This window comes from Lepidochelys kempii, chromosome 10 (genome assembly GCF_965140265.1).
Source record: "Lepidochelys kempii isolate rLepKem1 chromosome 10, rLepKem1.hap2, whole genome shotgun sequence".
Classification (NCBI taxonomy): Eukaryota; Metazoa; Chordata; order Testudines; family Cheloniidae; genus Lepidochelys; species Lepidochelys kempii.
In genome coordinates this window covers 37,714,985-37,740,765 of record NC_133265.1, presented here as the reverse complement: position 1 = coordinate 37,740,765, position 25,781 = coordinate 37,714,985, and the positions used below count along the sequence as shown (strand labels likewise).

The following is a 25,781-nucleotide window of genomic DNA, read 5'->3' as shown; positions in this document are numbered from 1 at the left end:
TTCTCACTGGGGTTATTTTCCTGCCAAATTTCAGCTTTCCACCCCAGCTGACCTGATGCATGAGCTGTTTTTACATGTCACAATTGACACTTTTATAATGGGAAAACTACTCTGTTTTTTTCACAGGGACTTCGGAGAGTTGGGCTGAGTTCCCGACTCTACCATACACTCTCTCTGTGATTTTGTGCTAGTCACTTCATATCTCTGGGTTTCAGTTCCCCTGCTGTAAAATGAGGATAATAGTTACAGCCAGTCAGGAATGTACAGACTAAATATTTTTTCATCAGAAAATGCAGATTTCTTGAAACAGAAATATTTTGTGGGAAAAGGTTGGGTCAGACACATTTTTTGATGGACAATTTTTGATTCCCTCCCCCCCCCACCCCAATTGTCAAAATGATTTATTTTGACATTTTAAGAATGAAAAAATTCTGGTTTTCCATTTGAAATGACTTTTCATTTGGACATTTAAAGCCACTTATAGTAAAAATAAAAATAAATGTTTTGATTGCCCTGAATCAAATGTTTTTGGATTTTTGGCTCAGTAATATTTTTGAGATTTGTAATTTTTGTCCCAGTTTGGGACAGAAAAAAATCCTTTGAAATCTTGAAAATTTTCATGTGACAGGAAAACCATTTCCTGCCCAGCTTTAATAGTAATATTTTCTTCTTTCACCCTTTATCTGTCTTGTCCTTTCAGATCGTGCGCTCTCTGTCTCTCGCTATGTGTATGAACAGTGCCCAGTCCAATGGGACCCTGAGGTGCCTCTAGGCAATACTGTAATAAATAAATAAATACAAATAATAGTTTAACCACTTTCCCAAAAGCTTCATCCTCAAGCAGAGACCAAGTCTGGCTAACTTCAGCCTTAGAGGCAAAAGTTTCTGAAAATCTAGTCCAATAAAAGACAGGTTTCAGAGTAGCAGCCATGTTAGTCTGTATTCGCAAAAAGAAAAGGTGTACTTGTGGCACCTTAGAGACTAACCAATTTATTTGAGCATAAGCTTTCGTGAGCTACAGCTCACTTCATAGGATGCTTATGCTCAAATAAATTGGTTAGTCTCTAAGGTGCCACAAGTACTCCTTTTCTTTTTCCAATAAAAGAGGGGACTAGAATGAAAATGCTTATGCAAATTTAGCTACAGCAGTCATGGTTGCTAGCACAATAATAAGACACTCTGTTATAAGGCCTGCACTGAGCCTGAGCAATTCTCTTTATTTTCAGCTCCAGTCACTATCCTGCATTTAATATTCCTAGTAACATAGGCCACTCTTGGAACTTGTAGTGACTGCGTAATACATTCCCTGGCTGATCTTTGCAAAGATTCTGTAAGCAACCCAAGTGGGAGAGGGAATGAGACTGGAAAGAATGAGGAAGGAAGCTCTGGGGCATGTGCGTGAAGTGAAAAGCACAGAAGATTTCTTATATTACAGATTTGGCTATGTCGTTCTGGGCTTTGACTGTGTTCATACATGTGGGAAGAACCCAGCACCAGGTGTGTGCAGAATAGACAGCAGCTGGAGACAGTATGGTCAATAGAAAGCACACGGGATTAGGACTCAGTTCTATTTGCTGTGCAACTGATCTTCTGGGTGACCTTGGGCAAGTCTCTTTCCCATCCCACCTTTTGTCTGTTTTGTCTATTTAGATTGTAATCTCTTTGGGACAAGGGCTGCTTCTCACTCTATGCTGTATCATGCTTAGCACAAAGGGGCCCTGATATCAGTTTTTTGGAGGGCCCTCTAGGTGCTGTTGTAATACAATAAATAGTAAGGATCCAGAAGTGAGTTCTCTTGCAGAATGGAGACCAGGAAGGAGGATAGTGATACCATGGGCTATTTTGCTCTGGTGGTATGGACCCTCCTCTCACCAGTATCCACAGCTAGGTTGTCCTCTACCATGGCAGGTCTCAATCTGAAGACTGGTTCAACTGTTACCCACACAGGATATCATTTACTTCCATTCCTCTTCTACCAAATGGGGCACAATTGTCATGGAGGTGAGGGAAGAGACACACAAACATGCAGTGAAGGAGAGTAATGCTAACTGCACCCTATCATCCACACACAACATGGTGTGCAGGCTGCATTGCATATGGTAAGCACTCCTGCTCCAGGGGCCAATGTGAAAGTACTTGAAGCGCTACTCATTTATGGCTGCTGTCCAGGCTACAGTGGGTGTGACGTGTGGCAGGAGGGCATAGGCCATGTCAGCATGGAGTTTGGACTGATGAGAGGTCCCCTGTCTGGCTATCTGTGAGCTGATTGACTATCAGTGCAGGCATCACATTAAGCCTAGTTTAAGATGGTGGGGCACAGGACTATAGAGGCATAGGAGAGATGGCCAGCTTGCAATGGGTGCCAGTGAACCTGGTAGCCACATGAGACCATAATCATAGTGTTACTGTTAGAAAAGACTTATTTATTAATGATTTTTATTATTATGGTAGCTCCTGGAGGCTCCAGCTGAGATTTCTGGGTGAGAGACAGTGCTTGCCCTGAACAGCTTACTAGCTAAATAGGCAAAACAGACACAGGATGAGGTGGAAACAGGCAGAGAGTTGGTGTGACTTGCCTTTGATCACACAGCAGGTCAGTAGCAGAATGAATGGGTGAAGGCCCTAGACATGAAGCTCCAATTTCACACATGCCACAAATATTTCTCTGCCAATGTTAGTGTACAGGTCACAAGTTAAACAAGTTTCTCTGGGTATGAGCCACTGTTCTTTCTGAAAACTGGTCTGGATGTGAGTAAAGGAGAGATCCTGTCTCTCTGACAGCAAAGTGTTCATGTGTGTGCATGTGTGAGCGCAGGGAGAGTGAGTAACTTTTTCCTCTTTCAGAGTTCTGACCCAGTGTAATAGTGGGGAAAGGTGCTAGCCTATTTAATTCCTGAAGCAAGAGAAGGCCTGTCTGCTCAGATGAGAGAGGACCCACATAGCCTAGGACTTAAGTGATTACAGGGGCCAAAGAATGAAAAAACAGGGACGGTGCCTGTTATGGGGTCCCTGGGGTGCAGCCTCGACTGTGGGACTGCTGAGCCCTCTCTCCTACCAACCTGGGCTGCCTCTCACATGGTAATGCTGATGTCAAGCTACAAACTTCTGGTGTGTACTGCACTTACAGAGACATCCACAGGCAGGGACACACCCAACTGTGTTCCATGAACTCTCTCCTAGCTACTCATGAACCATCCATAGGGAGGCTCCAGCCAATTCCCCCCAGCTCCAGCACTACACCGCAGAATTGTACCATCTTCCACTGCTCCAGGCTCCCCAGGGCAGTGCAAGTTCATTAGTTTGTCACTCCTTCAGTGTAGAGTAGACACACGTTAGCCTTTGTAAACTGAGCTGAGATTTCCCAAGCACTTCAACCAAAACACACTGTTTTAGGTAAAATATAAATCAGGTTTATTGATTAGAGAAAGATAGATTTTAAGTGATAGGCATAAAGGTCAGAGTTAGTTACCTTAAGAAAACAAAAAGTAAACACACAGTCTAAGTTCTACAAGCTAAGCAGGATTGCGGATGATACTAAACTGGGAGGAGTGGTAGATACGCTGGAGGGGAGGGATAGGATACAGAAGGACCTAGACCAATTGGAAGATTGGGCCAAAAGGAATCTGATGAGGTTCAATAAGGATAAGTGCAGGGTCCTGCACTTAGGACGGAAGAACCCAATGCACAGCTACAGACTAGGGACCGAATGGCTAGGCAGCAGTTCTGCGGAAAAGGACCTAGGGGTGACAGTGGACGAGAAGCTGGATATGAGTCAGCAGTGTGCCCTTGTTGCCAAGAAGGCCAATGGCATTTTGGGATGTATAAGTAGGGGCATAGCGAGCAGATCGAGGGACGTGATCGTTCCCCTCTATTCGACATTGGTGAGGCCTCATCTGGAGTACTGTGTCCAGTTTTGGGCCCCACACTTCAAGAAGGATGTGGATAAATTGGAGAGAGTCCAGCGAAGGGCAACAAAAATGATTAGGGGTCTGGAACACATGAGTTATGAGGAGAGGCTGAGGGAGCTGGGATTGTTTAGCCTGCAGAAGAGAAGAATGAGGGGGGATTTGATAGCTGCTTTCAACTACCTGAAAGGGGGTTCCAAAGAGGATGGCTCTAGACTGTTCTCAATGGTAGCAGATGACAGAACGAGGAGTAATGGTCTCAAGTTGCAGTGCGGGAGGTTTAGATTGGATATTAGGAAAAACTTTTTCACTAAGAGGGTGGTGAAACACTGGAATGCGTTACCTAGGGAGGTGGTAGAATCTCCTTCCTTAGAGGTTTTTAAGGTCAGGCTTGACAAAGCCCTGGCTGGGATGATTTAACTGGGAATTGGTCCTGCTTTGAGCAGGGGGTTGGACTAGATGACCTTCTGGGGTCCCTTCCAACCCTGATATTCTATGATTCTATGATTCTATGATTTGAATTAAGCAGTGTCTCACTCTGACAGAAGGCACAAGCAGGTTACAGTTCCTCAGTGCACAGACTGGACTTCCTTTGCAGCCTGGGACCAATCTCCCCAGATCCAAGTCTTTGTACAGACGATCTTCCAGGTGTTAAGATGGTGGGGTAATGGGAAGGGAGGAGAGAGGCCAACTGATGATGTCTTTTCCCCTCTTTCATACTTTCGGTATGGGCAGCAGCAGTGCAAGCTTCTCCCCTAGAGGGACCATGTTAAGGGGGTGAAAAGATAGCCCAGGCTCCACTCCATACTCTCCTGGTTCCTCCATACTCTCCTTGGTAGCATGCTTGTAATAAGATTTTCTTTTCTGTGATGTGGACATGTATCCAATGGGAATGGGAGTGATGTAATTAAGTTCATTTCACAGAGGCCACTGAAAAGCACAAAACGGCAGTGACCAAAGGCTCTTGTCTCAGAAGAGGAGGCGAGGTGAAGAGGTGACTATATATGAATGGTGATTAACGGGAAAGGGCACAGAAACCTTTGCACAATAACTTTCGTAATCCCCCAAAAGCTTAATCTCTGATTCCTCTTTGCCTGTGTCTCAAGAGTATGGAGATGATTGCAGCAGTTTACTGCAGCCAGCTGTTCCAACTGTCAGGGTGAAGCAGTACACGCAGTGCTTAATTTGTGCAGGGGATGAGCCCTGACTTCTCTAGGTTTAGTAGTTCAGAGCCCCAGCACCTCTTGGCTTGCTGCATCAGTTATCAATGTAAAAAAAATTGCTTGAGCCCCAGCACCTAACTTCTTGATCCCTGACCTCTTTCGTTGCACTGAGCACATGAGACTGTTAATATTCATGCTATTAAGGGATTTTCCCAAAGCCTGAAGAAATAAGGAAACAGCTAAGAAATGTTTTCATTGTCCTCAACACTATACAAAAGAGGTTAATTGTGAGTAAGCTAACATATTAATCACCGAAAGCAAAAAAAAGGCTAGCACTTCACTTTGCAAAGCTCATACTGTCTCCAGGGAAGTCAGGAATATTATTTATAGCTGGATCCAGTTGTATAAATTGCTTGGAGCTAAACAGAAAAAATACAATCTTTAGCTGGAATCATAGTATAGGAGGGCTCTTAAGGTATCACGTCCCCCCTTTCAGTGATTAAAGAGAACCCAGATTCATAGGGCCAAATTCTGTCCTTTTTATACCCTGGCCATAGGTCTAACTCTAATCTCATTTAGAAAGATGTAAATCAGGAGTGACTCCACTGAAGTCAATAGATATATACTGAGGTCAGAATTAGATCCATCAACTTTAGTTACAGGGCCAGTTCCTCAGCAGGTGTAAATCAGTTTAACTCCATTGACTTACAGAGAACTGCGCTGATTTTCACCAGCTGAGGATCTGACCTTCCCAGGCTGGATTATACACTAGTTTCCTTTGTCTTCCCTCTCTCCAGGAAGATACAAACATTCCCCAACTTTGTTTGTCCCTTGGGCCAAATCCTGGGTCCAGCCATGGCCTGAGGAAATGGACTGTGTCCTACAGGACTCAGCAGGGCTCTGTGGATGGAATCTTCTCCACAGGCTACTAAGAGCCCTCTAGCTCCTGGGCTTTCACCTCCATGGAGGAGAATGGCTGGTGAAGCCCACTGCTGAGGTGCAGGGAGAGCTATGGAGCACATCACGCAGGGGCTACAGACCACTGGCCTCACTCCCTGTCCCTGGCAAAACAGAGCCACATTGATCCATGCTGGTCAGGGCTCTGCATTGCCAGGGCTGGAGGGCATGAGTAGGATTAACCCCATTCCACTTCCAATATGGTTTACTTTAGTGTCTTTACCTGTGCCAAAACCCAAATGCTGAGCAACCCAGAGGCCACACTGGCAGCTTGCCAGGAAGGACAGGCATGCATGTCATTTGCATGTAATAGAGCAGATTGAAACCATCTTCCTGTCTCAGCCTCAGCCCTGGGAGATGAAAGGTCCCATCAGCATGCAGCATTCCTGGCCTGGACATGCCGATCCAGACGGAGCATTGTATGCTTTGACCCTGTAGGGTTGAGTTTTCAAAAGAAAGGGTTAGGTCAACACTACAGGAGCTGGGTTAGGCTGAGTGCCTTGGAAAATCCCACCCTAAGAGTATGTCTACACTGCAATAAAAGACCCATGGCACAGATGCAGCTGGCTTGGGTCAGCTGACTTGGGTTTGGGCTGCAGGGCTATAAAATCGCAGTGTAGAGGTTCAGGCTCAGGCTGGAGCCTGAGCTCTTACTCTGAGACCTTCCCACCACACGGGGTGTCAGAGCCTGGGCTCCAGCCCCAGTCTGATCATCTATACTGCACATTTTCGCACCCCAGCCTGAGCCCCGTGAGCACAAGCCAGCTGTCCCAGGCTCTGAGGCTTGGTGCCGCAGATCTTTTATTGCAATGTAGGTGTACCCTTGATCTCTGTTGGCTGCAGCTCTACTTGAAGAAGGAATGTGGTGGTATTATGGAGCTCCATGAGCCACCCCAAAGTAAGCAAGGTTTCCTTGCTTATTCCTGCATCCACTGAAAGCAATGGGAACTTGGCCATTTACGTCAGCGGGTACATGACAGGGCCCTTTGTTTCAAAGTTGATATGTAGCAGCAGGCCAAGTCCTACAAGTCCTTATGTGTTGCTTCTTTGAAGTATCCACCACCCATGGCGGTTAGGGTTTGTAGGACCAAGGCCAGAAATTGGTTAATCCTGCGGCTGGCATTTTTCCCTGTATAAAGGAAATTTAGTGACCCGAGTACTAACAAAACCCTCTGTTATGTGTACACACTCTGTGATGTGTGCACACTGGAAATGTGTGTGTATGATATAACTAGGGTGGAATGTAAGTCTCTGGGTTAGAACTGATAGAAAAAAGAACAGGAGTACTTGTGGCACCTTAGAGACTAACATATTTATTTGAGCATAAGCTTTTGTGGGCTACAGCCCACTTCATCAGATGCACAGAATGGAACATATAGTAAGAATATATATATACATACAGAGAACATGAAAAAGTGAAAGTTGCCATACCAACTCTAAGAGGCTAATTAATTAAGATGAGCTATTATCAGCAGGGGAGAAAAAAAACTTTTGTAGTGATAATGAAGATGGCCCATTTCAGACAGTTGATGAGAAGGTGTGAGGATACTTAACCTGGGGAAATAGATTCAATTTGTGTAATGACCCAAAAAGAAAAGGAGTACTTGTGGCATCTTAGAGACTAACAAATTTATTTGAGCATAAGCTTTCGTGAGCTACAACTCACTTGCATCTGATGAAGTGAGCTGTAGCTCATGAAAGCTTATGCTCATATAAATTTGTTAGTCTCTAAGATGCCACAAGTCCTCCTTTTCTTTTTGCGAATACAGACTAACATGGCTGCTACTCTGAAACCTGTAATGACCCAGCCACTCCCAGTCTCTGTTCAAACCCAAGTTAATGGTATCTAGTTTGCAAATTAATTCCAGTTCAGCAGTTACACAATTACACTTGTTAGCGAGGGGGAAGGGACCCCGTGTAAAACTATTTTCTTCCTCTTAACAAAAAAAAGACAATGGAATTCAAGATGATGGTGCAACATCAAGGGTGAGCATTTAAACAGCTGGAAGACAGAATCCAAAATTATAGTTCCCACAGCAACTGTAACTCAGCTAAATTGCAGCTTGAGGCATATATTTAACAGCATTTGTGCTGAATATGCACAAGGTAAGGGGGGGGGATGAACTACGTTTGCTCTGGGGACTATAACTTTAATTTTCTGGCTTTGTGCATTTAATTGCATTAACACAGATGTGTGTGTGTGTATTGCCATATTAAATGTGGAATGGAGAGCAAATGCAGCCACAGACACACCCGTCTCATTAGCAACAGCACAGTGATCCTCAGATGACAGCAGTTTAACAGCTCTGTCACTGAATATGAAAAGCCATCCATCTGATAGTGATGGATTTACAGTGGTTGTGGGGGGGGGAACGGAAGCAGAAATCTGTGCTCTCCATCAGCCAGACATGCAGAAGTAGGAAGAAAAGGGTCCATGAAGGAGGCTGGATGAAATGTGATGCTGCTGCTCCTGGCAGAGTAAAATAAAATTCATGTATTCCTGATTTTGTGAATGGTGTGGCCAGTGAGCAAGCCGACCCCATTTAGGGACCAGCTCGCAATATCACAATGAGAAGAAAAGTGTAGAGCCCTGCCCAGTGACCACCAGCAATTAGTGCATGTGTTGAAAATAAATGATTAGGAAGAAGACACGCACTTACTGCTAAGATCAGGAAGGAAAACATCCTTACTCAGCCCAACAGGGCTCCTGTTTTGATTCACAGAGGCAACTGTGTGTGTGATAGTCCAGGATTTTGTACACGATCCCTGGCACAGGCTGCTCCCCTGCAAGTGTGATTGTTAAAGGGCATTTAAAGGTTATCAGTTCCTTCACTAATGCAAGGAATCAACCACAGGGAGAGGAGAGGGCAATGGGACAGGCTGGGTACAGATGGGATTTCTGGCAGACACAGGCTCCAGGTGCACCCAGGCCCTTTGTGGAGTTTTATTTTTAAATGACCCTGCAGCAGCCAAAGAAATATGCATATTTATCATAATTGAGAGCTCATGTCTATTGGCTCTTTCCACGAAACGGGCAGGCGTGACAAACACTTACTTTTTTCTTCTAGTAAATAGGATCATAGAGTGAGGCAGACTGTGGGCTAGTGCACTCAGCAGGGGGCTGAGAGTCAGGAGTCCTAGGGTGTATGCTGCCACTGACTTGCTGTATGTCCTTAGGCAAGTTTCTCCATCTGTAAAATGGGGTTCATTTTGCCTACCCAGCTGGGTAAAGTGGATGCATCAGCTATTAAACCAGTCTTATGAAGTCAGGGTGGCAGTACTATACCAGGCCATCCTTACTTCTGCACTGCTGCTGGCGGCGGCTCTGCCATCAGAGCTGGGCTCCCGGCCAGCAGCCGCCGCTCTCCAGCCACCCAGCTCTGAAGGCAGTGCCACTACCAGCAGCAGCACGGAAATAAGGGTAGCGGTACCACAACCCCTGCCTACAATAACCTTGCGTCCTCCACCCCCCCCCCAATTTCTTTTTGGGTCAGGACCCCCTACAATTACAACAGTATGAATTTTCAGATTTAAATAGCTGAAATCATGACATTTATTATTTTAAAAATCCTATGATCGTGAAATTGACCAAAATGGACTGTGAATTTGGTAGGGCCCTACCTATGATCATAGCCAAAAGAGCTATGATTTTTCTTAGGTAGTGGGGTGTATTACCTGCCTGTCTGAGTATCTGTATTTGTAGCAAACCCTTATTACACTGAAGAATTTTTGAAAGATTTTTCCCCTCCTCCATATCCCTCTGGTCTTATTGGATAGAATGATTTTAGGTCCCAGAGAGCTTTGAAGGACTGTGGAATGGTGGGTGGGGAAGAAGAGACAGTCCATGGTGGTGTTTCTATAGTCAGTGCCAGAAGACCTGCCCAGGCACGTGGGGGTGTGTCATAAAATAAAGGGAAGGGTAACCACCTTTCTAGTATACAGTGCTATAAAATCCCACCTGGCCAGAGACAAAATCCTTTCACCTGTAAAGGGTTAAGAAGCTAAAATAACCTCGCTGCACCTGACCAAAATGACCAATGAGGAGACAAGATTCTTTAAAATTGGGAGGGGGGAACAAAGGGTTCGTCTGTCTGTGTGATGCTTTTGCCGGGAACAGATCAGGAATGCAGTCTCAGAATTCAGTTAGTTAGTTAGTAAGTAATCTAGCTAGAAATGCGTTAGATTTCCTTTTGTTTAATGGCTGGTAAAATAAGCTGTGCTGGATGGAACGTATATTCCTGTTTGTGTCTTTTTTGTAACTTAAGGTTTTGCCTAGAGGGATTCTCTATGTTTTGAATCTGATTACCCTGTAAGGTATTTACCATCCTGATTTTACAGAGGTGATTCTTTTACCTTTTCTTTAATTAAAATTCTTCTTTTAAGAACCTGATTGATTTTTCATTGTTCTTAAGATCCAAGGGTTTGGGTCTGTGTTCACCTGTACAAATTGGTGAGGATTTTTATCAAGCCTTCCCCAGGAAAGGGGGTGTAGGGCTTGGGGGGATATTTTGGGGGAAGACTTCTCCAAGTGGGCTCTTTCCCTGTTCTTTGTTTAACACGCTTGGTGGTGGCAGCACACAGTTCAAGAACAAGGCAAAGTTTGTACCTTGGGGAAGTTTTTAACCTGAGCTGGTAAAAATAAGCTTAGGGGGTCTTTCATGTGGGTCCCCACATCAGTACCCTAGAGTTCAGACTGGGGCAGAAACCTTGACAGGGTGGCAGAGAGAAGCCCACTGCTACCCCATGGGCTTGCCCAACTATTCATCCTGTTCAATTTCCTCACATAGAGGACAAATGATACTTATGCTGATTCTTGTGCTTGGCAAGGAAGAGGCTCTGGCTTAGAAAAGCCCATTGCTGAAATTAGATGAGGTGGACTGGGAGGGAATTCTTTGATACAAACTTGCCTGTTATTTAAAATATACTGTGTAATGGTATCAGAGTTAGAAGAAGAGCCTGTCCCTTGGGACTCAGAGAAGGGTGCATGAGTTAACTAAAAATAGGGTTACCATACATCCAGGTTTTCCCAGACACAGCCTCTTTTTTGATCCTCTGCCCTCAGTCCGGACGGATTTTTCAAATACCAGGCAATGTCCAGAATTTTTGCAGAGCAGTCGTTGCAGCTCAGAAAAAGCTTCAATTGGTCCATTTCCGCATCCGCAGCTGATTGGTCCAGTCCCCTACAGCCACAGCTGCTGGATGCTGCCCACCCAAGCCGTGGCTCCCAGCCTTGAGGTGCGGAGTCTCGCACTGAGGCACTGACTGATGGCTGTTGTGTACTGGGTTTGCACCAGTCACCCTGCCACTGTGACAGGGAGCGACACTGCCCACCTCACCTTCAGTGAGTACCCCCGCTTCAGGTATCCCCTCCAGCATCCCTCATATATTCCTCCCAGTATGCACACTCCTCCAGCAGCCCCCAGGTACTCCCTGCAGCATCCCCAACTGTACCCCACTCCAGCTCCCCCCTCCAGCAGTGTCCTCTTTTTGGGAACCTAAAATATGGTAACCCTAACTAAAACAACAGAGTCAGAGGAATACATAAACTGCAGAAGCTCCATTGACATCAATGGAGTGAAGCCAGTTTACACCAGCGGAGGATCTGGCCCATATCCTGACTGTGGTGAGAGGAAGGCACAGTTGGCAATCTTGGATTCAACTCCCCACCCTTCTCAGCAAGCACATCCCGTAAATACTGTACATCCAGCAAGGTCACTTCCTCCTTCCTGTGCCCCATGCACAGCCTCTTGGAAAGCACATGACTCTAGAGTCATGGGTTGAGGTTAGAAAGGCAATTTTTCCTCTAGGGGAGCCACATATTCCTCTGAGGATGGAGACTTCAGAATCTCAGATCACTGGTGATTGTCACTCAGGGAACCACACCTTAATTAGCCTAGGGCTTATATATCTCCTCTCGACCACTCTCCCACCTAGTTTTGGCCCTTTGACCCCCAAGCCTCAGGGGGAGTCTGTTCCTTTCCCTGCTGTCCCACCCTTGTCTTCCCCTGCCCTCCCGTCATCGCCCTCGTCGCCTGGCTCTGACCTGGCCAGCTAGCCCCCTTCTTCGGGGAGCTGGGAGCTTGTATGAGGGAGGCGCTGTAAGTGGGGAGCGCGGGCCTAGCACCCCCCTCTTGTTACTGAGGGGGAAGGGACCCCGTGTAAAACTATGAAGGGGATTGCTGGTGCTGGGCTTTCCATTGAGTCCCCTGCTGATGTTCATAGTTTGGAGTCAGCCGAGGTTGCTGCAGCCACGGCGGCAGGTAGTACCGCCTCTCTCATGGAGTCCCTCCCTGAGGGGGTCTTGGGGAGTGCCCCTGCTGCCTCTTTGCCATCTGTGCCCCCTGTAGGCGCCAAAGTGGCTACTGCCCTGGCTGCTGTCAAGGGGGACCCTGTAGGTGTAGGTCCCCGAGTGGGGACTTTGCCTCTATTTTTGACCCTTACCACCGAGGGGGGCGGATGCCCCCCTGTTAGAGGGCCTCTGTCAGGGCAATTGCAATCTGTCAGCCCCACCTATCCTTTCTCCCCTGCCTCAGGTGGTTGCCCCTGTTTTGGCCTTTGTAATGCCCTGGGACCTGACCATCTGCCCGGCCGCGGTTGGTAATCTGGCTGTGCCCAGTGTGGCAACGGCTGACACCAAGCAGCTGGGCTCTGAGCCCACAGGTGCCCTTCCATCTAAGATGGGGTGGCAGCCTGTGCCCCCCTCTTCTCCCACCAGTGCTGTAATCATGGGTGGTTCATTTAGCGAGGCACCTGACTCTAGCGCTGTGGGGGCATCCCAGTTCCTTGCTGCCCTTTCAACCACCGTGCCATATCGAGAGGCGTTGTGTCCTGGTGGCTTTCCCACTCGGGTCCTCGATTTTGTCCCTGTCCTAAGCCTGTTCCTGTCCTAGGTCTGTGAACTGCTCCTGTCCCTGACCCTGTTCCAGCCCCTGCTACTGTCCTTAACCTTTTCTCCTTCCCTTCTCCTGTTGCTGCCACCCCCGGGGTTGCCTCATTTTCTTTTTATGAGGGCCCCTGGGAGGCGGTTTTTGTTTTTTCCTCTCCTGGCCCATCGGGAGCTGCAGTTCTCCCTCCGCCACTGTCCCTAGTGCCGAGTGCTGAGTTGGATGGCGCCGCAGCGGGGATCTGATCCCTGCTTGCCTGTCTCGATAGGCCACAGGGATGGTAGGGGGGCCCAATTGGGAGACACTCCGGGGTCTGTGACGCCAGTCCCCACTGTGCAGAGGAACAAGCTGCACTGTTTCTTGGAGGACACTCATGGCTCCACGAACAGAGTGCATCTCGCTCTTCAGCTCTGGGGCGATCTCCATCTTGCTCTCCAGACTGCGAGGGCCATTTTGGAAGAGGGCAAAGGGACCAGGAAGCGGGACGCTGAGGCTTACCAATAGACCCGCTTCTTCTATGACGCCTTGATTGCTTTTGGGGTTAGCACCCCTGCCCACAAGGATCATCCCCAGCCCTCCTTATGCTGCTGTCCATCTTTGCCACTTTGAACACCCAGGGCTGTAAGGTGGGTCTCCATGCACTTACAGCCTGAGGTGCTGGGGATCACCGAGGTCGTGCCGGGTCACCTGCTGCACCTCTGGGCTTGGGTGGAAGGGCCCAGAACGTCTATGTCTATGCCCTGATATCCAGCCCGGAGCGAGTGCGTTTCTTCCAGCAGGTGTCAGCCTTCTTTGGTTCTTTGGATCCTCGTGAGTGCCTGGTCCTGGGCGGAGATTTCAACTGCACCCTGGAGGAGTGGGACCGCATGGGGATTGAGCTGAGCCTGGCCGCCACAGATGTCTTCAGGGAGATTGTAGCTCATCACTCCCTGGTGGATGTCTGGCGCGACCACCTGGACGATGTCTCTCCGTTTACTTTTGTCTGGGTGGAGAAACAATGATCGAGCCACTCCCAGTTGGATCGCATTTATTTTTCTCGCTGTCATCTTTCACAGGCCCACTCCTCCAGCGTTTGGCCAGCCATGTTCTCAGACCACCATTTGGTCTGCTTTGGGAGGAAAAGGGGCAAAAAAGTACATCCTCTGCCTCTTGGTGGAGGACGGCGCCCCCTCACGGATCCGGTGGAGATGCGTGAGGGGGCCTGGGCCTTCCACACTGGCCTTTTCTCCCCAGATCCAACTGACACCGATGCCTGCGGAGTGCTTTGGGACGAACTCCCGACGGTCAGCACAGGCGACCGGGACCAGCTGGAGCTGCCTCTCACTCTGGCCAAGTTCTTGGAAGCTCACCATCTCATGCCCAACAATAAATCTCCAGGTATGGACGGGCTGACTGGAGTTCTACCACGTGTTTTGGGACGTCCTTGGCCCAGACCTTGTCACTGTCTGGGCCGAGTCTCTGGAGGGCGGGGTCCTCCCTCTGTCATGCAGGTGAGCCTCTGCGATCGCTGGAATTGGCATCCCTTCCCACTCCTCAGCATGGACTATAAGGCCACGGCGAAGGCCATCTTGCTGCAGCTGCGGTTTGTGCTGGTGGATGTGGTCCATCCTGACCAGACCTACACTGTCCTGGCCCGTACCATCTTTGATAATCTTTATCTGGTCCGGGATCTCGTGGAGTTTGGGTGTAGGGATGGTCTGTCGTTCGCCCTCCTATCATTGGATCAGGAGAAGGCATTCAACCGGATGGACCACAGGTATCTCCTGGGCACTCTGCAGGCATTCGGCTTTGGGTCCCGGTTTGTGGGGTTTCTCCAGGTGCTGTACACCTCCACAGACTGTTTGGTCAGGCTTAACTGGACCCTGACCGCACCTGTCAGCTTCGGGTGAGGAGTGCATCAAGGATGTCTTGTCGGATCAGCTGTATACTCTGGTCATTGAGCCCTTCCTCCTTCTCCTTCGTAAGAGGTTGACAGTGTTGGTGCTGTGTGAGCTGGAGGTGCGGCTGGTCCTGGCAGCATATGCTGACGATGTGCTCCTCATGGTCCAGGACTCAGATCTGGTGCGGGTGGAGGCTTGCCAAGCTGTTTATTCAGCGGCCTCCTCCGCCCGGGTCAACTGAGTCAAGAGCTCTGGCCTGGTGGTTGGGGACAGGTGGTGGGCAAGCTCCCTCCCACCCGCACTTCAGGCCATCTGGTGGAGCGCGGGTCCGCTGCTCTATCTTGGTGTTTACCTTTCTGCCACACATCCATTTCAGCCAGAGAACTGGCACGATTTAAAGGGCGGGGTGACTGGGCGGTTGCAGGGCTGAACAGGACTGCTTTGGTGCCTCTCCCTCCGGGGGAGAGCACTGGTGCTTAACCAACTGGTCCTGTCCATGCTCTGGCACTGGTTCAACACCCTGTGCCCGCCCCTGGTGTCCCTGGCCAATCTCCAGAGGTTGGTTCTGGAGGTTTTTTGGCCAGGACTGTACTGGGTCTCTGCGGGGGTTCTCGATCTTCCCCTGGAGGAGGGAGGACAAGGCCTGATGTGCATGCGCACACAGGTCCATGTCTTCTGCCTCCAGGCCCTGCAGAGACTCCTTTATGGTGTAGGTGGCTCGGCGTGGAGTGTATTGGCGCACGCCTTCCATCGGCCCCCTGCCCTGTGAGCCTTCCTGGCCTCCCACTCCTTGTACCCCAAGCCTCTGCGTGCTATGCAGCTGGTTCATTTCTGAACCGCACCAAGAGACCATCTATACGCGCTCATTTGCACACGCTTCATTATCCCACCCTCATGTCCTGCCCAGATACCAAATGACGGGACCTTTTACCAGCAGTGGAGGGTGGGGAACCCTGGTGGGCCAGTTTATATTCCATCTTGGTCCCATGGCCCACCGGGGATATCAGCTGGCGGCTCCTTCGTGGAGCCATGAGCACGGGCGTGTACTTGGTGCAGTTCACCTCTGTCCCTGAAACTTGTCGCTTTTGTAGCGTGAGGGAGACCCTGGCACATGCGTACCTTCAGTGCCCCGGGCTGCAGCCCCTCTTCCAGCTCCTCCAGAACCTCTTATTGAGGTTCTGGCTGCACTTTTCCCCGCATTTATTTATGCACACCTGACTCAAGGCACCAGAAAGTCGCGGGTCCACCTCATCGACCTCCTCCTAGCCATGGCCAGGGAGAGGAGGTTGGCAGAGTGGGGTCCCTGTGACTGTGGGGCTGTCTTTCATTCTTTTACCCATCTCTCTCTGTGAGTTGTCTCCAGGTGTTGTATGCTTCCGCGGGGTATTTGGTCAGGCTCAACTGGACCCTGACCGAACCTGTCAGTTTCGGGTGAGGAGTGTGTCAAGGCTGCCCGCTGTCAGGCCAGTTGTATACTGTGGCCATTGAGCCCTTTCTCCATCTCCTCCAAAAGAGGCGCCTCATCCCAGGCCCTCCGGATCTCTTCATTGGGCCCCTGCCCCGTGAGCCCTCAATACCCCAGCCCCTTTGTACCCTGTGTCGGCTGCGCTATTTGCAGCCAGTTCATTTCTGAACTGTTCCATGGGACCATCTCTACATGCTCATGCTCCACACTTTTCATTTCCCCACCCTCGTGTCCCACCTTGATACCAAGTGGCGGGACCTTTTACCAGCTACAGAGGGTGAGGGACCCCGGTGCGCCAGCCTGCATTCCACCTTGGTTCCACTGCCCACCAGGTAATACACCAGAAGGTAGGGATAGGATACAGAGGGACCTAGACAAATTAGAGGATTGGGCCAAAAGAAATCTGATGAGGTTCAACAAGGAAAAGTGCAGAGTTCTGCACTTAGGACAGAAGAACCCCATGCACTACTACAGAATAGGGACTGAGCAGCTAGGCAGCAGTTCTGCAGAAAAGGACCTAGGGTTACAATGGACGAGAAGCTGGATATGATTCAACAGTGTGCCCTTGTTGCCAAGAAGGCCAATGACATTTGGGCTGTATAAGTAGGAGCATTGCCAGCTGATCAAGTGGCATGATCATTCCCCTCTATTTGGCATTGATGAGGCCTCACCTAGAGTACTGTGTCCAGTTTTGGACCCCACACTACAAGAAGGATGTGGAAAAATTCAAAAGCATCCAGCAGGAGCGCAACAAAAGTGATTAGGGGGGTGGAGCACATGATTTATGAGTAGAGGCTGAGGGAACTGGGATTATTTAGTCTGCAGAAAAGAAGAATGAGGGGGGATTTGATAGCTGCTTTCAACTACCTGAAAGGGGGTTCCAAAGAGGATGGATCTAGACTGTTCTCAGTGGTAGCAGATGACAGAAGAGGAGTAATGGTCTCAAGTTCCAGTGGGGGAGGTTTAGGTTCGATATGAAGAAAAACTTTTTCACTAGGAGGGTGGTGAAGCACAGGAATGCGTTACCTAGGGAGGTGGTGGAATCTCCTTCCTTAGAAGTTTTTAAGGTCAGGCTTGACAAAGCCCTGGCTGGGATGATTTAGTTGGGGATTAGTCCTGCTTTGAGCAGGGGGTTGGACTAGATTAGCTCCTGAGGTCCCTTCCAACCCTTATATTCTATGATTAGTTGGCAGCTCCTCCATGGAGCCGTGAGCATGGGCGTGTACCTGGCTCTGTTCAACCCTCTTCCCGATGCCTGCCCTTTTTGCAGTATGAGGGAGATCCTAGCGCAAGTCTGTTTGCAGTGTCCCAGGTTGCAGCCGCTCTTCTGGCTCCTCCAGAACCTCTTGTTGAGGTTCTGGCTGCACTTTTCCCCTCACCTTTTTATATATACACACCCCATTCATGGCCCCACGAAGTCGTGGGACCACCTTGTCAACCTCCTCCTAACCATGACCAAAATGGCCATTTATAACACCAGGGAGAGGAGGTTGGCTTGAGGCGGGGGCCTGTGACTGTGGGACCTGTTTTCATTCTTTCGTCTGTTCGTGCATCCAGGCAGAATTCCTCTGGGTGGCGTCCGCTGGCTCCTTGTATGCTTTTGTGGAGCAGTGGGCACTGTGCGGGGTTCTCTGCTCAGTGTCCCCTTCCAGTTCCCTAGTTTTGGCCCTTTGACCCCCACATCTGTCCTGTTTTTTCTTCTTCATTGTCCCATGGTTCTAGTTGAGTTCCAGGCTCAGTAGCTCCTCCCCAGGCTGGCTTATGCCCACCCACTTCTCAGCACCCAATAGGACCACTCTCCCAGGCCTTGCTGTATTACAGTCCACACTGGTGCTTATCTTAAATAATCCTCTCACTCCCTTGTACTTATCCCTCTGACGTATTTATAGAGAGCAATCATATCTCCCCTCAACCTTCTTTTGATTAGGCTAAACAAGCCAAGCTCTTTGATTCTCCTTTCATAAGGTAGATTTTCCATTCTTCAGATCATCCTCGTAGCCCTTCTCTGCACCTGTTCTAATTTGCATTCATCTTTCTTAAACATGGGATACATGAATTGCATGCAGTATTCCAGATGAGGTTGTACCAGTGCATTGTATAATAGTATTAACCCTTCCCTGTCTCTACTGGAAATACCTCTCCTGATACATCCTAAGAGTGCATTCGCCTTTTTCACAGCTGCATCACACTGACAGTGTCACGGGGCGCAGACTCACCGGTGGTGCCTCCTGCTGGTTGTCCTTGGGAATTAGCGTTCCAGCCTCCAGAGCGCCCTCTTCAGGCCAGTGTCTTGCCTTGCTGCTGGCTCCCATGTCCCTCCCAGGACCCTGGTGCCCCTTTCACTGGGTGCTGCCTCCTGTCAGTAACCCCACACTTCTGGGTCTCCCCCTCCCAGGGGAACACCCTACCTCACCTCAGTCATAGGCTCCTGCCAGTCACCAGCTAGCCCCCGTGCCCTGGGGCAGACTGCAGTATGAGCCACTCATCACCGGCAAGGTTGGGTTTGGACCTGCTGCCTCTGCCTACCTGTAGCTGCCCCTGAAACTCGCCATACCTAATAGACCTTACCAGGCCCGCAGCCTGGGACTTTTCTAGGCTAGAGCTCCCCGGCTCCCTTGGCCTTTCCCCGGCCCTGCTCCAAACTAGGTCCTGCTCAGCACCTTGCAGCCAGGCCCTTCTCCCTCTAGAGGTGGAGGGAGAATCTCCCTGGGCTTTTGGGTCACAGCCTTTATAGAGCCAGCTGGACCCTGACTGGGGCATGGCCCCCAGCTGAGGCTTCTTCCCCAATCAGCCCCGCTGCCTTCCTTCTACAACAGCCCTCTCTCAGGGCTGTTTTAAATCCCTCTGGGCCCGAGTGGGAGTCCAACCCACTACAGACGGCTTATAGTCATCCTGTGATCAACAAATACACCCAGGTCTTTCTCCTTTTCTGTCACTTCCAACTGATAAGTCCTAGCTTTTGCACTATTACATTTAATCCCATTTCTATTACTCCAGTTTACAAGGTCATCCAGATCTTCTCACATGATATTCTGGTCCTCCTCCATATTGGCAATACGTCCCAACTTTGTGTCATCCGCAAATTTTATTAGCACACACTCACTTTTTGTGCCAACGTCAGTAATAAAAATGTTAAATAAGACTGGTCCCAAAACCTATCCCTGAGGAACTCCACTAGTAACCTCCCTCCAGCCTGACAGTTCAACTTTCAGTATGGCCCATTGTAGTTGTCCCTTTAACCAATTCCTTATTCACCTTTCAATTCTTATATTAATCCCCACCTTCTCCAATTTAACTAATAATTTCCCATGTAGAACTGTATCAAATGCCTTACTGAAGTCCAGGTAGATTAGAACTACTGCATTTCTTTTGTCTAAGAAATCAGTTATCTTCTTAAAGAAGGAGATCAGATTGGTCTTGCACAATCTACCTTTTGTAAAACTCTGTTGTAGTTTATTCCAATTACCATTCATCTCTATATCCTTAACTACTTTCTGTTTCAAAATTTGTTCCAAGACCTGGCATACAATTGAGGTCAAACTAACAGGCTTGTAGTTTCCTGGATCACCTTTTCCCCCTTTTCGTAAAAATAGGAATTATCTTAGCAATTCTCCAGTCATAAGGTACAATCCACCAGTTTACAGATGCATTAAAAATCCTTGCTGTTGGGCTTGCAATTTCATGTGCTGGTTCCTTTAATATTCTAGGATGGAGATTATCCAGACCCCCCGATTTAGTCCCATTAAACTGTTTGAGTTTGACTTCCATTTCATATGTGGTAATTTCTACTCCCATATCCTTGTTGCCATTAGCTACCGTGCCACTACCCCTCAGATCTTCATTAGCTTCATTAAAAACTGAGGCAAAGTATTTGTTTAGGTGTTGGGCCATGCCTAATTATCTTTAATGTCCACCCCATCCTCAGTGCTTAGTGGTCCCACTTCTTCTTTCCTTGTTTTCTTCTTATTTATATGGCTGTAGAACCTTTTACTATTGGTTTTAATTCCCTTTGCAGGTCCAACTCTGCTTGGCTTTTGGCAGTTTTCACTTTATTCCTACACTTCCTGACCCCCAAAAAGTAGCTTTCCTTGCTGATCCTTCCGAACTTCCATTCCTTGTAGGCTTTCTGCTTTCTCTTAATCACCTCTCTGAGATGCTTGTTCATCCAGTTTGGTCTGCAACCCTTCCCTATGAATTTCCTCCCCTTGCTTGGGATGCAGGCTTCAGAGAGCTTCTACAACTTTGACTTAAAGTTGATTCCAAGCCTCCTCCACATTCAGATCCCAGAATGGCCCATTTCCCCATAGTCTATGCACTGAGGACCCTCCCTGATATGTTTAGAGTAGCAGCCGTGTTAGTCTGTGTCCGCAAAAAGAACAGGAGTACTTGTGGCACCTTAGAGACTAACAAATTTATTAGAGCATGAGTTTTCGTGGGCTACAGCTCACTTCATCGGATGCATAGAATGGAACATATAGTAAGAAGATATATATATATATATATACATACAGAGAAGGTGGAAGTTGGCATACAAACTGTAAGAGGCTAATTAATATGTTCATAAGGTAAAGGAATTGTAAAAGCAGAGGTGGCCTCAAACATATATGAAAGCAGAAATGAGACCAGAGTGCAAGTGATGGCTTAGCTTTGGAGTTAAGTCCCCTGGCCTCAGTGTCCTCAGACCATCACATTCCATTAGAGAGGGGTTTGATCGTGGAATGTGCTCGTTGTGCTGACTTGTGGGAAGCAGTGTAAGGCTGCCTTAATGCAGGGATCTGGCCCCTGATGTTAAATTGGCAGTGTCCCCTTAATCAATATGTGGCCTCTCCAGTGGGACCTTCTTGACTCTGTTCAGCACAAAAGGGATAATTAGTTGTGGGGAAACTCCCACAGCTGGACTGGAGAGGGACCCAGTAACCCTTCCAGGACAGAAGTGCGTGGGGCGCTGGATTTTTGCTCCAGTGAAGAATAGCTATGCTGTCACGACCCAAAGAGAGACACTTTTGAAGAGGCTAATCTTAGAAACAAGGGAATCCAAACTTCTCACCTACCCTCTGTTGGAAGTGGGCGGATGTGGATTTTTAATGAATTCTAACTAACATTTAGATCTTTAAAGCACTAGATATAATCAGAGCTACGTATTGTTAGTATTTTAATGTTTTTTTAATAGATCTTGGCCTCCACTCCCCTGGCTGGCAGAGGAGAGCTCATTGCAGATCCAGAGGGTGGGGATGCCATGCTGTTTTTAAGCTATAACTATTAGACCACACTCCCTTAACAGAACACTGGGAAGTAGTTTTAGCTCAAAATGTAGGCTTTGTATGAGGTGGATTTGACAGCCATTGGCAGGAACTGAAATATCTTCATGCTAAAAAACTCAGGGAAAGCAGATGGTATTTTTTAATCATCCCCCGCAGCGTTTGCAATCCCACAATTGCAGCCGTGTGCTAGTGCATCAAATCGGGAGAACTAAAACCTCGGTTTCCTTGTAGGACATGTCCTGTTTCTGAAGAGCTGTGTGCAGTCCTTGCTGCCCATTGATCATGCCAAAGAAAACTGCTGTCGTTCTGCTTCAGATTGTACCAGACTGATAGACTGTTCTGTAACACCTTTCTCCTGCCTGCTCTGTCTCAGCTCTCTAGATCAAATTGCCAGGATATCAGTTTGTAAATTAAATCCAACAGAGCCAGCTCTTCCCCTCCCACCAACAGTCATGAGATGTAGATATTTATTTTCTGCCATTATGATTTTCAATCTCTCCAGCTTTTGGACCATTACTGGAGAATTTTGTTACCCTCCTACGGATTAGCAATTTGTTCTCTCAGTCTCTTCATGGGTGTTGAAGCTCAGCTCAGATTCTTCTACTTTGTTGCTCCAGGCTACGTGAACACTGATGATAACAGTATGAATTCCTAACTCTTATGAATCATAGGACTGGAAGGGACCTCGAGAGGTCATCTAGTCCAGTCCCCTGCACTCATGGCAGGACTAAGTATTACCTAGACCATCCTTGACAGGTGTTTGTTTAACCTGCTCTTAAAAATCTCCAATGATGGGGATTCTACAACCACCCTGGGCAATTAATTCCAGTGCTTAACCGCTCTGACAGTTAGGACGTTTCTGCGCAGTAAAGCAGTTTTCTGCGCTGTAAGTCCTGAGGTGCACGCACGGCCAAGCCACTTAGTGCGCAGAAACTGCGCAGATGCAGCGCTTTAAAAACCCACCCCGACGAGAGGCGTAGAGTTTTCTGAGCTGGGGGTGCAGCACTGCGGTGCCAGTGTAGACACCGTGGCGATTACAGCTCTGTGATTGGCCTCCGGGAGGTGTCTCACAATGCCTGTTCTCACCTCTCTGGCCATCGGTTCGAACTCTACTGCCCTGCCCTCAGGTGACCAACCGTCAGCCCCACCCCGTACATTCCTTTGAAAATTTGAAAGTCCCCTTCCTGTTTACTCGCTGATGTGTGCAGTGGTCTCAGTGCATCTTTCCAGGTGGCCATGCCCGCTCCATGCAGCAGGAGATTCCCCTCTTGGAGCAATGCCGAGCTGCTGGACCCCATCGGCTTTTGGGGAGAGAGGAAGCTTTGCACTCCAGCTGTCGGAATTATGATACCTACAGACAGATTTCTAGATGCATGATAGAAAGGGGCCATGACCAGGACACATGGCAGCGCAGGGTGAAAGTGAAGGAGCTGTGGAATGCCTACCACAAGGTGCGGGAGGCAAACCGCCGCTCTGGTGCTGTGCCCATGAGCTGCCGGTTCTACAAAGAGCTGGACGCGATAGTCGGTGGTGACCCCACCTCCACTGCGAAGACCACTGTGGCTATATCAGTGGCTCGCGTGCCAGTCGAGAGTGGACCAAGCCAGGAGGAGGAAATCTTGGACAAGGATGTAGAGGGGGAGGGGGACCCAGAGGCAGAGGATGACTCAGAGGCCACAGATGCATGCCCCCAGGAGCTCTTTTCTTCCCTGGAGGAGGATAGCCAGTCACAGCTGTCAGATGTTGGCAAAGTGCAAACAGGAGAGGTTGCAGAAAGCAGGCTTGTCTCCCACCACATGCCTAGTCTGAGCAGTGGAACACGCTGTTGATTGACTCCCTCACTTCATGGGAATCTTCCTCAGAGATCTCCAGGAAACTCTTGTGGAGATACTGGGCAATCCACTGCTGCAGGTTCTTTGGCAGAGCTGCTTTGTTTCTTGTCCCATTAACGGTAACTTTCCCATGCCACTGTGCCATTCCAGGGGGGTGGGGTGGGGGACACAACCATTGCTGCACATAGGCGAGCCGCATTCCTATGCCAGGGCAGAAGCTGCAGGCTTGGAGAAGACCCTCCTTTGATTCCCTGCTCATCCTCAGCAATGGGATATCTTCCATAATGATCACATCCTGTGGAAAGGCTGGGGACAGGAATGATTACCAGGCCTCCCCTACAGTGCCAGCTCTCCCCAAGAGCCACGTGCCCAGTGTGCCAGCAGGGTCCGGGAAGAGTGATTTACCCTGCCCTTGTGGCTGCTCACTATTTTGGGGGTCTTGTGGCTCATGTGTGCTTGCCTGGGGTCAGCCAGTTAGTGACAGGTGTGTAAGTACTGACTGTGTTTTAAATCACTGAATTAGCGTTGTCTGTGTTGCAAACAATACTGCTTCTGTAAAATGTTGCATTTAAACTTCACAGAGATGACCTTAGGAGTCCAGCCTCCCTCTTTGTTATCGGCAGCTGAATGGCTGCGCAGAATTAGAAAGCGGCCAAGAAGAACTAAGGAGGACTTTGTGCGTGATGTTATGATGCACTCTGCCACCGAGAAACAGGAATTGAAGGAGTGGCGGGACAGTGAGAAGAGGGACTGAAAGGAGAACACGGCATGCCAGAATGAATCCACGGAATGGCTCTTAAAGATTATGGAGCACCAAGCAGACACACTCAAACCAAGCAGCGCCACGCTCGCCCTCCCTTGCAGCCGCTCTCGCAAAACTTTTTCCCATATGCCTCCCAGACACTGCCAACACACTCTGATCAACCTCCTGGCTCCAGTCTATATCTGCAGCATTCCACTCCTCCCCCTCACTGTCCAGCACTGTGGACTCCCACTACCCACTGCACTCAACACTCATTCCTCTGCAGTTTGGCCCTGCTGAAGTACAGCACCTGTTGCATTGTACTCCAAAGGAGAAGGTTGGATATGATCCCTGGACATACACAAATCTTTAGCCATCCCAGGACCCCTCCTCCTCCTGGGACCTTCCCTTCCTCTATCCCACTCCCTGCTGTTGGGTTTTTTTTAGTTTGACTCTCTCCTCCAGTTGTTGTCTTTTAATAAAATAATTGTGTTTGTTTGAAAGCAATCTTTATTCTACTAATTGAAATCAAACAGAGCACTATAAAGCAACATACAATTATGTTAACCCCCCTTATTGCATCATGTACACCAATCACCTCCTAGCATTATAAGCACTGCAATCCCGAGCATAGCAACAAATATTAGTGGATTTCAGTTTCAAATTGCTGCCTCAAGGCATCCCTGATCCTTATGGCCCTGTGCTGTGCCCCTCTAATAGACCTGGTCTCTGGCTGTTCAAATGCAGCCTCCAAGTACTGAGTCTCTGCGGTCCAGCCCTGAGTGAAGCTTTCACCCTTCCCTTCACAAATATTATGGAGCGTATAGCACATGGCTATAAGAATAGGAATAATGTCATTGTCCAGGTCCAGCTTCCCACAGAGGCAGCACCAGAGGGCCTTTAAATGGCCAAAAGCACACGCAACGGTCATTCTGCACTTGCTCGGCCTGTTGTTGAACCGCTCCTTGCTGCTGTCAAGTTGCCCTATGTATGGCTTCATAAGCCATGGCATTAAGGGGTAGGCAGGGTCTCCCAGGATCACAATGGGCATTTCAACTTTCCCTACAGTGATCTTCTGGTCTGCTTGTAGCTTCTTGAACAGGCCAGTGTTCCGAAAGATGAGTGTGTCATGCACCATTACAGACCAGCCTGAGTTAATGTCTGTGAAACGCCCACAGTGATCCACTAGCACCTGGAGAACCATTGAGAAATACCCCTTGCAATTAATGTACTTGGTGGCTAGGTGCATGCCATCTATCACCCCTCCGCAGTTAGGGAAGCCCATTTGTGCAAAGCCATCCACAATGTCACACACGTTGCCCAGAGTCACGGTCTTTCGGAGCAGGATGCAATTAATGGCCCTGCACACTTCTGTCAACATGAGTCCAACTGTAGACTTTCCTACTCCGAACTGATTAGCGACTGATTGGTAGCAGTCTGGAGTAGCCAGCTTCCACAGTGCGATCACCACACGCTTCTCCAACAGCAGAGCAACTTTCATTCTTGTGTCCTTGCACCACAGGGCTGGGGCAAGCACATCACATAGTCCCATGAATGTGGATTTCCTCATCCGAAATTTCTGTAGCCGCTGCTCGTCATCCCAGAGGTGCATCACGATGTGATCCCACCACTCAGTGCTTGTTTCCTAAGCCCAGAAGCAATCTCATGTCGCAGCTACTACACGTGGCGAGA

At 48.7% G+C, this 25,781-nt stretch overlaps 1 long non-coding RNA gene across 1 annotated transcript in view; it reads left to right on the top strand.

Moving 5' to 3' along the window:
* Positions 1–24,592, top strand: part of LOC140918461 (uncharacterized) — a 39,770-nt gene extending 15,178 nt beyond the window's left edge. Inside the window, exon 2 of the long non-coding RNA XR_012161191.1 lies at positions 23,929–24,592. This is a non-coding gene — a long non-coding RNA (uncharacterized lncRNA). The remainder of the gene's footprint in view (positions 1–23,928) is intronic.
* Positions 24,593–25,781: the final 1,189 nt, after the last annotated feature.